Source organism: Canis aureus, chromosome 1, assembly GCF_053574225.1.
Source record: "Canis aureus isolate CA01 chromosome 1, VMU_Caureus_v.1.0, whole genome shotgun sequence".
Taxonomy (NCBI): Eukaryota; Metazoa; Chordata; class Mammalia; order Carnivora; family Canidae; genus Canis; species Canis aureus.
The window spans coordinates 55,656,030-55,666,268 of NC_135611.1; the positions used below are offsets into that span (position 1 = coordinate 55,656,030).

At 49.2% G+C, this 10,239-nt stretch overlaps 1 long non-coding RNA gene across 1 annotated transcript; it reads right to left on the reverse strand.

The window, feature by feature from the left end:
- Nucleotides 1-314: 314 nt before the first annotated feature.
- Nucleotides 315-8,113, reverse strand: LOC144285409 (uncharacterized). Its single transcript, XR_013353697.1, has 3 exons — nucleotides 7,990-8,113; nucleotides 7,520-7,702; nucleotides 315-554 (listed from the first exon to the last, which is right to left on the reverse strand). It is a non-coding gene; the product is annotated as an uncharacterized LOC144285409 (long non-coding RNA).
- Between the last annotated feature and the right edge of the window lie 2,126 nt (nucleotides 8,114-10,239).

The window sequence follows — 10,239 nt, forward strand, 5'->3', positions numbered from 1 at the left end:
ATCAAATGTAAAATGTAAAAGGACATACTTTTAACCCAATTCCACTTCTAAAATAGTATGTTACAGCATAAATGCTCCAACTTTCTGGTTTCAGGACACTTTACACATTAACAATTACTGAGGATCCCAAAACTCCTGATATTTACCATATTAGAAATTAAAACTGAAATTTGAAAGGTATCTATTATAAAATAACAATAATCCCATTGCATGATAACATAAATAGCACATATTCTATTAAAAATTATGTTTTCAAAAAAAAATAGTGAAAGAACACATTGTTTTATATTTTTGCAAATTTCTTTAATGTCTGGTCTGAGGGAAGATACCCGGGCCCCCAAAGCTGAGTCTGCATTCGGCCTGACATGTTGCTTTGGTTGAAGAATGTGCAGGAAATCTGGCCACAGTCCAGAATGAAGATGGACAAGGGAGTCCCTTGCCAGTCCCCTGGAAGGGTCTCAGAGCTGCAGGGACCATGCTTGGAGAAGCCGTGCATCACCGATGTTCACAAATGTGTGAAAGGAATCACATCAGCTTATTCACTGAGGTGTTGTCTGTAACAGTAAAGCATGGCAACAAAGAGATCCTCAGGAGGGGCTGAAAAAATACGTGGAAGTGGAATTCTATGCAACCATTAAATTGAACAACGTGTCATATGCTGAGATGGGCCAACTCCAAAGTATCAGGCATCGTCATGCAAGGTGCATTGTTGAGTGCAAAGTCACAAATAAGCTGCCGGGGAGTGTATGTAGTCTTTATTAATCATAAACATATACATCAACTATGTCTGGAGGGAAATTCGTGGAAGCTTTCCTGATGCTGCTTCCCAGGAAGGGCCTAGGGCACTGGTGCAAGGAGGGGGTCGTAGACTCACTTTTCATGGCACTCTTCATGCCTTCGGAATTTTGTATCATGTGTGACTGTCTGGAGACATTAATAAATTAATGCGAACTCAAAATTTAACCTATTTTGCAAGGTGATTCTGAGAACAGAGTGAAGGAATGCATAGAAAAATGGTTGGCCCATTGTAGATCTTCAATAAGTGATCGCTGTTTTAATAATAATCACACTATGTCAAATAATAACTCCAGCTTCCAGACTGTGCAACTCTGGTCACCCCCATGAGCACGGCAATCTCGACGATGCCTCCTCAATGTTACTGCTGTCCCAGATCTGGTCAGAGCAGCACAGTACAAGAAATAGCCTCCTGGGCCCATTAAACCTTTTTTTTTTAGTGTGAAATATTTCACATAAATAATTCCTGAAAGGGTATCCCTCTTCTCCCCATGGGTCTGATTAATCCCCATGAGAGAGAACCTTCCCCAAATCCAAGTGGTTTGCTTGCCCTTGGCTGGGACCAGGATGGCGGGTGGACTGTGGGTGCTGTATTTGCTCCTACATTTTGGGTATGTTCTACTTTTCTCCAAGGATTTATGTCCATCGAGGTGTTTTAAAGCACCTCCCTCATGTCTGCTCCCTACATGTGCATTTAGAACCCAGCCCGTAGATAAATGTTATTTCCGATGCATAGTTCACGATCTCGGGGAACATAGATATTTCTTCCTCTGCATTGTTACACATTCGCAACCTAAATTTAAGATGCCCTCTATTTAGGAAAAATGTCCCATCCACCAAAATCTCAAAATTACCTTGATCTCCGTTTCAAACAGCCAAATAACAATGAGCACCTGGCAGCCACTAAGTCAGCTGGGATGCCAGATGGTCATGGTCCACACTTTTTCCCAGTCTCTCCTGAGTCAATGTGGCCATTGCCCCAACTCCCTCCTCCCAGAGTTCTGGAGGAGGGGAGACGTATTTGATGTATTCTTAGAGTCTGAAACCACTGTCACTGGCCTGTTGAGTCAGGTCCCATGGGGCCTTGGGCTTGTGTGATGCTGGCTGGCCTCTGCTGTGGTCTTAGCTAGAGAGCATGTGCTCCTTCATTCTTTTTTCTTTTTTTTTTTTAAGATATCTTTTTTTTTTTTTTTTTTTTTTTTTTTTTTTTAATATTAACAAACACAACTGAGAAAGGCCAGGCTGGGAAAATTTAAGCAAATTGCTCAAGGCCCTGCTATAGCTTGCTAGATTGTAGAGTTGATGGAAGCCTTTTGAATCTAAATCTTCTCTAGCTAAGTACACAAGTTGTTCCAGAAGATTCACTTGTGAAGTGTTTTTATCATCAATCCTGGAAATTTTTTTTATAAACTTATTTTTTATTGGTGTTCAATTTGCCAACATATAGAATAACACCCAGTGTTCATCCCATCAAGTGCCCCCCTCAGTGCCCATCACCCAGTCACCCCCAACCCCCGCCAACCTCCTTCATTCTTAAATCTATTGAATTTTCCTGTATCGGTGCCAGGCAGGTAGATGATGGTAAGACATGACCCAAAGGCAAAGTCAGAAACCATTCAGATTTCTGATTTATGGTTTCCCTTTGAACGCAGCTCTCCTGGCTGGAAAAACAGACAAACAAATAAACTTAGTGCAATAGTGTTTTCGACCTCAGCTTGTCCTGGGCTAACCATACAAATCACAAACTTTCCTTTAATGTTATTTTGAATGTAAAAATAAGTACTGTTACTAAAACCACACAAAACCAAAGATATTTCTAGAAGAAAAGTTGTCTTGATTTTGAAAGACATATACGGTTTGCTTCCAACGCTTGCCTTCTCCCCCAACACTGAGGTCAGCCTCCCACACACGGCTGTCCTCCGACTCTGCCTCACCTGTGCCTCAGGTCAGGGTGAGCCCGTGGACCGTGCTCGCTGCAGCAGACCCCTGTCACCCGGTGCAGACTCTTTGGAGGACAGAGTGCAATGAGGTAGGTTGGAGAGCTCTGTGTAGCCACTGTGGGGATTGGCAGGTGAATGTCAACAGTGAGGTGCTTTTCTCTGGCCCAGGGAGTGGAGGGTGATAATCGCCTAGAATTCCCAGGAATGGCTGGTCACTAAGTGCGGGGGGAAAAGTATTTGGAACTCAGAGGAAGTGGTGTGAGCAGCCATCAGAAGTACTGCCTCTGTAAACATCAGTCAATAACCCTACACGACTCTGCTCATGTGGTTCTGAAGCTGCAAACCCTGAAAATTGGATGTGAGATAATCCATCATTGATCAAAAGTAGATTTATCTCTATTTCTGGGAATGTATCTATTGCTGGAGCAGGGTGGCAGGTAGCCAGGTTTGAGGGGTCACCCAAAGAAAAGCTTTGGGGACGTGGGCAAACTGTCTCCACAAACTCCTCTCCCTGGACAGCTCGCGCTTTCTTGGTGCGGGTGGTGACCCCTTGGACCCGAGGCCCAGGCCAGGTGCTGAGGGCAGCGGCTCCCTTCACAGGCTCTCGCTGGCTGGCCACAACCCCTCCATCCTCCATGTGATGCCCAGAGCCTCATGAGGTCCTCGTAGAAGATAAACACACTGCCCTCGGCCAGGAGGTCAGAGCAAGCACACAGCGGAGGAGTGGGTGATGGGAACTCCTGGATGCATTGTCTCTCATTGGTCTTTACTGGGAGGCCAACAGTTTCGTTACCAGTCGGCAGAGACTTCTGCACCTGCTTCTGCAGATTTGCACATCTTCCCGAAGGGGCCACTTGACCTTCTGTAATCTTCTGTGCAGCTGGACTTCCTGCTCCTAAACTGGCTGTGTAACGTGACGTAAGTCTCCCTGCAGTGCAGCCCATTACTGTTTGCTGGGAATCCCCTGCTTTCCTAACTGGACACAATGGTCTGAGGCTCTGGTTTTCCTGGACTTTCAAGGTTAAAACCACAGGGATAACGTTTACGAGCCGGGTGCCAGGTGGAGCTGAATGGGGACTCTGGTGCGGCTCTGGAGCATGGCCGCGGGACCCTTCCCTCAGGACCCTGTCTGTGTGAGCCCCTGATTTGGGTGGGGGCCAGGCACCTCCACACAGAAAGGCCTGTCAGATTCCAGGGCACAGAGTCATAACCGGCGGCCTGGGGTGGGAAATAGGGGATCCTCATGGTGGCCCTATTTCAGGGGAAGAACCAGACACAGCAGCAGAGGTAGCTCTGCTCAGCCTGGTCCTGTGCCTGACCACCTGGATGCCTCCCAGGGCCAGGTGGGAGTGCTGTGCCGCTGCGGAGACCCCTCAGACCCCACCCTGCTGAGTGCAGACAGGGGAGTGGCCCCCTTCTCCTATATAGGGGCACCAGCAGCCTGGGGCCAGGGCCAGGGCCAGGGCCAGGGCCAGGTGGTGTCCAGAAGCTCCAGAAGCCACCTGGTCCAGGGCCACCTGTCTGGAGGAACTGGAGCCCAAGTGGCAAGGTTTTTGTTCAGCTGGTCCTGGTCTGGAACATGACCGTGTCTGATGGGGGTGCACATGGTGATCTGGGGGATCCTGGAGCATTTGGGAGAGAGAAGGGAACAGCTGGGCTGCTCGGCCAGGCAAGTGCGGCTCACAGCAGAGGGGCCTTCTCAGCACCTCCGCCAGCCCTCTGGGGATTGTGCATCTGTGACCCCCAGCCTCCCCCCTCGGGCCTCTGCCCAGTGCTGGCTCTCCTCCCTCGGAGCCCCCCACCCCCGCAGCACAGGGCGCCTTGGGTTGATGAGATTGATCCCAAAGCCTATGGCTGGCCTGAGAGGAGAGCCTACTCCCTCCTGGCTGTCCCCTGGGCCTCCTGGGCCTCCAGAAGCCACTAGCTGACCTCCCGCCTGCATTCCCCATCCCGGTGCTTGGCTTTCCGATGCTCTGGTAGCAGCCCCCATGCCGTCACAAACTGGTTCCAGCTGGGCATTGCACCAACTCCGGGTGGAGCCGCTAACCCAGCCTGTTGCCCAGATGCCCTACAATGGGTCTCGAGGGCTTGTACCTTTGCCGCCTGGCGCTGCCCAGCACCTGCCCTTGCTCACAGCCTCTAGAGACCTCCACCTTCCAGTATCCCCACCCTGACCTCCTCCTGCCAGTGGCCACTTTGGGGCAACTGAGAGATTGGTTCTCCACCTGGCATCAAGTGGCACTCCTCTGCACTTTGGGGCGTGTTGTCCAAAGCCCAGTCCACCTGTCCAGCCTGCTGGGGCACCCAGGACAGTTCACTTCCAGGATCCTTGGCCACCCGGCAGTGCCCAGTGGGCTCCATGTGCTGTGGGGGCCTTGGAAGCTTGCATGGCCTGCTCCATCTACTTCTGGCTGAGTCTTGTGTGTCTCCCTGTGGGTGTTCCTTGCCTCGTTCGGCCCCATGGCACCTGGCCTTGTCCCAGCCCTGTTGGAAAGCACTGAGCCCTCTTGGTTTACAGCATCCTGGTTTATGGGATGAGTCCCAGTCTGGATTCAAATTCTTCCAAGAGGGAGCATTGCCGGTGCAGGCTGAACCGGTGATCCCCTCGCAGGATCACCTCGAGTAGAGTTCCTTGCCAGGCCACCTGGTGCCCAGCCTCCATCACTTTGCTCCGTCCCTGCACCGTCCCTGTCCCCCTCCACGCTGGCACCTCCCTCTTCTCCGTGTTGTAGGCCGCTCCTGCCTTCAGGGCTTTGCAGTTGCTGTCCACTCCTGGAGCATCCTGCCCAGGATCTTCTTGTGCTCTGCTCCTTGATGCTCAGGTCTTGCTCACAGCTCACCACCCCTAAGAAGCCCTCCCCGGCCCACCTGGGAAAGCAGCGCCCCTGGTCCCACGCATGGGATCCAGCACAGCACACTCTTATGTTGGTGTACTTCCATCAGTAAGCAAAAGTGGTTCGTTCATTTATTTATTTACTTACTTATGGGGCTCTCCTTCCATTAGGATTACAGTTTCCAAGGGAACAGGAGGCTCACCTGTCTTTCCCCCCGAGGGGCCCAGAGCCCGGCACACAGCGGGTACTTGGTCGGTGTTCGGGACGACAAGGAGAGGTAATGCCAGCAGGTCCACCCCTTCTGGAAGCAGGCAGGGCTCAGGAAAGAGCGTCATCCTGCTCGCAGAGAGCGCCCCAAAGTACATCCGTGGCGAGGAGGATTCTACACTGTAACCCACCACGTTCAATCCAGAGCACACGAGCAGCGTCTGCACAGAAAACACTCCGAAGGCACTGTCTCTTCTGAGTTCTCCATTAGCAGAGCCACTAGACACCGTGTTCTTTGCTTATATCCACTGACTTCTCTCCAGTGCTGCTCTGGGGGCTCACACGCCATGGACTTTCCAGCCATTACCCCATCCACTGGGCAAGGGAGCCTTGGAGGCTATCACCCCAAGGTACAGAGGAGGAAGTGTGGCTTCAGGGAACTTTCTCCTCATCCATGCTCATATTAGCAGGAGAATTGTTACCAAATTCAGATCATTTCAAGTCCCTGCTATATAGAGACTCTCTAGCAAAATTCATAATCGATGCCCATGATCTTTCAGTTTAGGATGTCTTAGAGCCACCAAACTTCATGCATCCAAAATCCAGAGAAATCATGTGCCTCAGATTGAGACAGCAAATATTGACCGTGCTGTTTGGATTGTTCTGAGTCTAGTTACCACTATTTACTAATTCTGCTATACTTTCCCTTAATTTTTCCAAATTTCTAGCAAACAGAGCTACCTTTGTTATATTTATATGTCTTCATATAATATTGGTAAATAGATCTTTATTTTTTTAAGATTCATTTATTTATTTGAGAGAGATTGAGAATGTAAGCAGAGGGGAAGGGCAGGGAGAGAGATAATCTCAAGCAGACTCCGCTCTAAGCGTAGAGCCCAACATAAGACTCGGTCTCACGACCCTGAGATCATGACCTGAGCTGAAACCAAGAGTCAGATGCTCTGCAGACTGAGCCACCCAGGTGCCCCATCAAATAGACCTTTAAATAAAATTTTTACTCACTTGTGTTTTGTCAAAGACTTGTCAGAAACGTTAGAATAAAAAGAGAGAGAAATGTAACAAATACTTTATATTTTACATTCGCCTATTTTCTGCCAATAATCAATAGAAAACCTATGGCATGCTGCTGGTAATTGTCCTGTGTGCCAGGCACCCTGACATATGCTACCCAGACTGTGTCATGTAGTCCTCACAATGATCCTGTGAAATAGACATTAGCTCCATCACATTTTAATCCAAATATAAGCCAGGGCCCCACATGGCTCAGGCTTGCTCGGCTTCACATACAAAGAAATACAGTTTAGCAGCCAAAAATAGTCAGAGGGTTGCCAGCTCTCCCAGCACCTTTCTGGAACCAATAGAGAGACTTGGTGTCCCCTGTATCCGTGCCCTGGGACAGCGGTGAGAGCACCAGAACTGTGTGGTCTCTATGTTCAGAAGGCTAGGTGTCGAAAATGGGGGTGCTGGCAGGACCAGCGTCCCTTCTAGGTCCCCAGGGGAGGCCCCTTCCTTGCGTCTTCCAGCCTTCCTCCGTACCCCTGGTGTATTACACCTGCCAGTTCCTGCGGCCTGGGTCTCCCTCCTCTCCCTGCAAGGACATCAGTCCTATGGGACCCAAGGCCCACCTTTGTCCAGTATGAGCTCAGCTTAATGTCAACAATTGTATCCACGGTGACTCTATTTCCATTAAGTTCACATTCTGAGGTTCCTGGAAGGACATACCTTTGGGGAGCATCCCAAAACGGCCTCTGTCTTGTATTGTGTTGTCCTATGACCCACTGCTCCTCTGATGGCACATGCTTTCCGGAGCCCTGACTCTCACGCTGACGCTCTGTCCTCCTCCTTTGTCAGGTGGCTTTCTGTCACTGACATGGCTGTGGCCTGCCTTCCTTCTTCCACTGGTCACTGGAGTGGGGGAGGAGGTGAGACCATCTGTAGACGAATCTGTCTTGGAGGCTGGGGAAGCGGGGAGGGGTGGGGCCGTGTGTGGAGCTGAGCCGGTGGTGGCCACAGCTGGTTGGCGCTGAGTCCTACAGCCGGTACCCCCTTCTGTACCCACCACTTATAACGAGGCTGCCCTCTTGTCCCCTCTGCCATTCTTGGGGTCCATCGATTCCTGCTTTCTACTCCACCAGGAAAGGAAGCTGTGGATGAGCGTGGGGAGGGGGTCCCCTGGGGTGTGAGCACAGTACCTGGTCTCCTGCATCCTTGGGGCTCCAGCAGCACTGCCCGGGCTCTGGCATCTCCTCACACTCGCAGAGTCAGACTTCCAGTCCACGCATAGTCGGGACTTTCTTCTCATCACCTTCAACACCTGTAGCAATAGTGATTGTAAAATTAGTGCTTAGAATCCATACAATTAAAAAAAACACATTTCAAATGCAAAATCTATAAACATTATAAAAATCAGAAATGTGTATTTATGAAAGTAAAATATTGAACACATATTATCATTTTACAACGGCCTAAGATTTTTGTAAATAGTATTTGAACATGTGCTGAACACGCCATGAAAATGAGCAATAAATTATTAACGGAAAAGGAAAATGAAATCTGGTATCTGGTGGTGTATTTCTGAACATTGGGACCTGACGTCAGAGGGCATCTGTGGTGCCGGTGCTGCAGCAAATACGTGGTGTGACTCGTCCCCCACTGTGGCAAGCTCCCCCAACGTGCTCCAGAGCACACAAAGGAGGGGTGACTTACCTTCATCTCCCAGTTGTTACCAGCATGGACGGAGATTCTGGGGCACAACCACTGTCATGTGAACACGCTACTCTCCCAGAAATATCTTGAATTGGAGTGAGAATTATTCTTGTCCTGGAAGCTTGGCTTTGATCGCTATCAGTTTCTTCTTCTCTTGAGGATTTTGGAGGTGCAGAAGCTTGCTTACTAAATAAGTGTTTCTTGGTCTGATTTGATATTTTAAAGCAACATCAATCACTAGTATGACCCAATTTAAAAAAGCAGCTTTTCCCAAATCAGGACAAGAGCCCATGGATTTAACCCCTGATTCCACATGGGCAGAGGCCAAGTACAGCCAAGACCAACTAACTTTCTGGGGCAAAGAGTTCCAAGGGTCACTCAGGTACCACGCCAGCCTGAAAACCCATGCTGCTACGGCCACACGTACAGGGTGATGTCCTCCTGTGCGACATCCCAACACCCCGCAACCCTGAAATGCTGAAAAGTGGGGCCAGGGCATGAGTGGTTCAAAATTAGCATCTTCAGAATCAAATCCCCTTCACCTGCATGATTGTCAGGTGCTTCATGGCAACCTGCTTTCTAAAATTCCACGTGTGGCTATGATTTACCCGAAGTCCAAGTGCTCCCCTATTCTCCTATCTGCTCCTACACACTTCACTCTGGCATTTATCACTCCATCCCACAGCCACATTTTTCATGTCAATCATACCTCCTCCCTTCTAATTAAGTTGTTATCCCCTTAAAGGCAAAGGCAGAGACAGTGGCAATATTTTCATTCGAATCCAAGTACCTAACGTAATGCCTGGCACATTGAAAAATGTTCCGATAATGTCGGTGTTATATTTCAAAAAGTTAAAGAAGATTCCAGGAAGACATTTTTCAGAGATCGTTGACAGTCTATTGAATAAAAGGAAAGTAAAAAATAGGATTTCCATTATTTATTGAATTAATGTTTCATTGCTGCCTAAATCATTATAACAGAGATATATAATCTGTGATATCTTGCCTCCAAAAATAAAGCAAAGCCTTCTATCCCTTTGGGAGCTGGAATGGGTTCTTCCTACCCTTCACTGTTGGCTTCAGAGCATCCTGGAAGAATTATTTCCAGGAAGATGGAGTTTCTCAATTGTCAAGTACTTAATGACTTCCAAAGTCCCAATATAACACAACAGTGAACACAAATGACGTGTTTCCTGTGACTAATTTTTTTAGCCTCTGATGTTCTTACCTTAAGTAGAATAAAAGTGTACTTGGCAACTAAGCACCAGGTGTCACTGAGGCACCAAATGCTACTGTTCCAGGAAAACAAGTGAAGGGCAGATTGCGTGCACCTCTGGTCATATAGGACCCCAAGCGGCTGAGTTCTGGCCACATCCAGTGGGAACAGGTCCTGCTCCAGGGGCCTTGCCAGAGCCTCACCTTCTCCAGAGATGTTTGGGGGTTCTGGAGTGAGCCTCTGAGGGTTAGTCAGAGCAGCCAGGAACAAGGCCACCCTCTCCTCTGCTCCCCACCACTGCCGAGGGGGCTGTCCTAGCCAACAGAAGGAAACCCCCTTGCTGGTGAGACCGACCAGGACGGGTGGGTGCCAGAGGCCGATTCCCAGCTTAGACTGGCTTCTGGAAGAAGAGCAGAACACCTTAGCTCCCACAATCCAGAGTCTGGGTGTGGCTGGATCCATGAACCCAGATGATGTCTTTAGGACTCAGGGTCATTCTCTCCCTTCTGATGCTGCTTTG